This window comes from Theobroma umbraticum, unplaced genomic scaffold (genome assembly GCF_002168275.2).
Source record: "Theobroma umbraticum cultivar Fairchild unplaced genomic scaffold, ASM216827v3 scaffold_39.0, whole genome shotgun sequence".
NCBI lineage: Eukaryota > Viridiplantae > Streptophyta > Magnoliopsida > Malvales > Malvaceae > Theobroma > Theobroma umbraticum.
Window position 1 is genome coordinate 1336382 of NW_018397281.1, and position 4594 is coordinate 1340975.

Below are 4594 nucleotides of genomic sequence, written 5' to 3' on the forward strand. Positions count from 1 at the left end.
TTAAATGTTTACTTTCATTGGGAAATGTGAAAGGATGCCATCCTTTTGCAAGAAAAGTTCATTTTAAATCAATGATGCCATTGAAGGCTTTGTTTCTCGTTTAAAATGAATATTCATCCATTTATAATCTTATAAATGATTTTAAATTGAAATCTTCTTGAGTTTTGGTTAAAACCCATCATAATTGGATACTTGCATTAGAAAATATGAAGCAAATGCCACCCATTAATAAGAAAAGTCCATTTTAAGTTAGTCATGCCATCGAAATCTTTGTTTCTTGCTTTAAATGCATATTAATGCATTTACAATCTTATAAATTATTTTAATTCAAAATGTTTTTCATTTTTAGTTAAAACCTATCACGATTGGATTTTTGCATTAAGAAACGAGAAGTGGATGCCATCTAATGATCAGAAAAGTCCATTTTAATTTAATCATGCCATCAAAGTGTTCATTTCTCGCTTTAAATGCATATGAATACAATTATAATCTTATGAACAATTTGACATCGAAATCTTTTTTGTTTTTAGTTAAAACATATCATACTTAAATGTTTACTTTCATTGGGAAACATGAAGTGATGCCATCCTTTTACAAGAAAAGTTCATTTTAAATCAGTGATGCCATTGAAAGCTTTGTTTCTCATTTAAAATGAATATTCATCAATTTATAATCTTATAAATGATTTTAAATTGAAATCTTCTTGAGTTTTGGTTAAAACCCATTATAACTGGATAGTTGCATTAGAAAATATGAAGCAAATGCCAGCCATTAGTAAGAAAAGTCCATTTTAAGTTAGTCATGCCATCGAAATCTTTGTTTCTCGCTTTAAATGCATATTAATGCATTTATGATCTTATAATTATTTTAATTCAAAATGTTTTTCATTTTTGGTTAAAACCTATCACGATTAGATTTTTGCATTAAGAAACGAGAAGTGGATGCCATCCAATGATCAGAAAAGTCCATTTTAATTTAATCATGCCATCAAAGTGTTCATTTCTCGATTTAAATGCATATGAATAAAATTATAATCTTATGAACAATTTGACATCGAAATCTTTTTTGTTTTTAGTTAAAACATATCATACTTAAATGTTTACTTTCATTGGGAAACATGAAGTGATGCCATCCTTTTACTAGAAAAGTTCATTTTAAATCAATGATGCCATTGAAAGCTTTGTTTCTCGTTTAAAATAAATATTCATCCATTTATAATCTTATAAATGATTTTAAATTGAAATCTTCTTGAGTTTTGGTTAAAACCCATCATAATTGGATACTTGCATTAGGAAACATGAAGCAAATGCCACCCATTAATAAGATAAGTCCATTTTATGTTAGTCATGCCATCGAAATCTTTGTTTCTCGCTTTAAATGCGTATTAGTGCATTTATGATCTTATAAATTATTTTAATTCAAAATGTTTTTCATTTTTGGTTAAAACCTATCAAAATTGGATTTTTGTATTAAGAAATGAGAAGTGGATGCCATCCAATGATAAAAAAAGTCCATTTTAATTTAATCATGCCATCAAAGTGTTTATTTCTCGCTTTAAATGCATATGAAAGCAATTATAATCTTATGAACAATTTGAGATCGAAATCTTTTTGTTTTTGGTTAAAACATATCATACTTAAATGTTTTCTTTGGAAAACATTTATCAAATGCCATCCATCGACAACAAATGTCCATTTAAAATCAGTCATGCCATCAAAATCTTGGTTTCTCGATTAAAATGCATACTAATCCAATTATAATCTTGTAAATGATTTTAAACCAAAATCTTTTTCGTTTTTGATGCAAAGCTATAATAATTGGTTATTTGCTTTGCAAAACATGAAGCGGATGCCATCCTTTGAGAAGAAAAGTCCCTTTTGATTCAGTCATGCCATCAAAAATCTAACTTTTTGCTTTTAGTGCATATTAATCCATCAACAATCTTATAAATGATTTTAAATCAGAATCTTTACATTTTGGTTAAAACTACCTTAATTGTCTGTTTTCATTGGTAAACGTGAAGTAGATGTCATCCTTTGACAAGAAAAGTCCATCTTAATTCAATCATGCCATTGAAAGCTTTGTTTGTCGTTTTAAATGCATATTAATCTATTTATAATCTTATAATTGGTTTCAAGTAGAAATCTTTTTTGGTTTTGGTTAACACTTATTATATTTGCATGTTTTCATTAGGAACATGAAGTGGATACCATCCATTGATAAGAAAAGTCAATTTTAATTCAACATGCCATCAAAAGCTTTATTTCTTACTTTAAATGCATATTAATCAATTTATAATCTTATAAATGATTTTAAAATAAAATCTTTTTCATTTTTGGTTAAAACCTATCATAATTGGATCCTTGCATTGGAAAACATGAAGTGAATGCCATCTATTCATAAGAAAAATCTATTCTAAGTTAGTCATGCCATCGAAATCTTTGTTTCTCACTTTCAATGAATATTAATGCACTTATAATCTGATAATTGATTTAAAATTGAAATCTTTTTCATTTTTGTTAAAACTTATCATAATTGCAGCTTTTCATTGGAAAACTTGAAGTAGATGCCATCCATTTAGAAGAAAAGTTAATTTTAATTTAAACATGCCTTCAAAAGATTCGTTTTTTACTTTAAATGCTTATTAATCCATTTATAATCTTATAAGTGACTTGTAATCAAAATCTTTTTTTTTCATAAAAATCTATCATAATTTGATGTTTGCCTTAATAAACATGCAACGGATGCCATCTATTGATAAAAAGAGTCTTTTTAAGTCAATAATGCCATTAAAAGCTTTGTTTCCCACTTTAAATGCATAGTAATCCATTTATAATCCTATAAATGATTTCAAGTAGAAATCTTTTTCGTTTTTTTAACACTTATCATAATTGCATGCTTTCATTGAGAAATGTAAAGCGAATGCCATGCATTGACAAAAAAAAGTCAATTTTAATTCAATCATGCCATCAAAAGTTTTGTTTATCGCTTTAAATGACATATTAATCCATTTATAATCTTATAATGGTTGTTACTCAAAATTGTGTTTGTTTTTAGTTAAAACCTATTATAGTTGGATGTTTGCATTGAGAAACATGAAACCGATGCCATCCATTAATAAGAAAAATCCATTTTAATTCAATCGTGCCATCCAAAGCTTTGTTTCTAGCATTAAATGCATATTAATGCATTTATAATCTTATAAACGACTTTAAATAGAAATTTATTTTCTTTTTAGTTAAAACATATCATAATTATATATTTTCATTGGGAAACGTGTGACAAATGCCATCCATTGACAAGAAATTTCTATTTTAAATCAATCATGCCATCAAAAGCTTTGTTTTTTGCTTAAAATGAATATTAATCCATTTATAATGTTATAAATGATGTTAAATCAAAATATTTTTTGTTTTTGTTTAAAACCTATAATAATTGGTTGTTTGCATTAGGAAACATGAAACGGATGTGATCCATTGATAATAAAAGTCCATTTTAAGTCAATAATGCCATCGAAAGCTTTGTTTGTCACTTTAAATGCATATTAATCTCTATATAAACGTATAAATGATTTCAAATCAAAATTTTTTGTTTTTGGTTCAAACCTATCATAATTGGATGCTTGCATTAGGAAATGTGAAGCAGATGCCATTCATTAATAAGAAATGTCCATTTTAATTCGATCATGCCATCAAATGCTTCGTTTCTCGCTTTAAATGCATATTAATATAGTTATAATCTTAGAAAAGATTTTAAATCAAAATCTTTTCGGTTTTTTATTAAAACATGTCATAATTATTTATTTTCATTGGAAAAGATGTAGCAGATGCCATCCATTGACAAGAAATGGCCATTTTACATCAATCATGCCATCGAAAGCTTTATTTTTCGCTTAAAATGAATATTAATTTATTTATAACCTCATAAATGAGTTTAAATCAAAATCATTTTTGTTTTTGGTTCAAGCTAATCATAATTGGTTGTTTACATTGGAGAACGTGAAGTCAATGCCATCCATTGATAAGAAAAGTCCATTTTACGTCAGTCATGCCATCGAAAGCTTTGTTTTTCGCTTTAAATGCATATTAAACCATTTGTAATCTTATAAATTATTTTAAATTGAGATCTTTTTTGTTTTTATTTAAAACATATAATAATTGTACGTTTTCATTTGAAAACGTGTAGCGGATGCCATCCGTGGACAAGAAGTGTCCATTGTATATTAATCACGCCATCAAAAACTTTGCTTCCCACTTTAAATGCATATTAATCCATTTAAAATCTTATAAATGATTTGAAATCAAAATCTTCTTTGTTTTTTGTTGAAACCTATCATAATTGGATATTTTCATTGGGAAATGTGAAGCGAATGCCATCCTTTGAGAAGAAAAATCGATTTTAATTCAATCATGTCATCAAAAGCTTTCTTTCTCGATTTAAATGCACATTAATCCATTTAAAATCTTATAAATGATTTTAAATTGAAATCTTTTTTGTTTTTTATTCAAACGTATCATAATTAGATGTTTGCTTTGAGAAATATGAAGCAGATGCTATCTATAGATAAGAAATATACATTTTAAGTCAATCATGA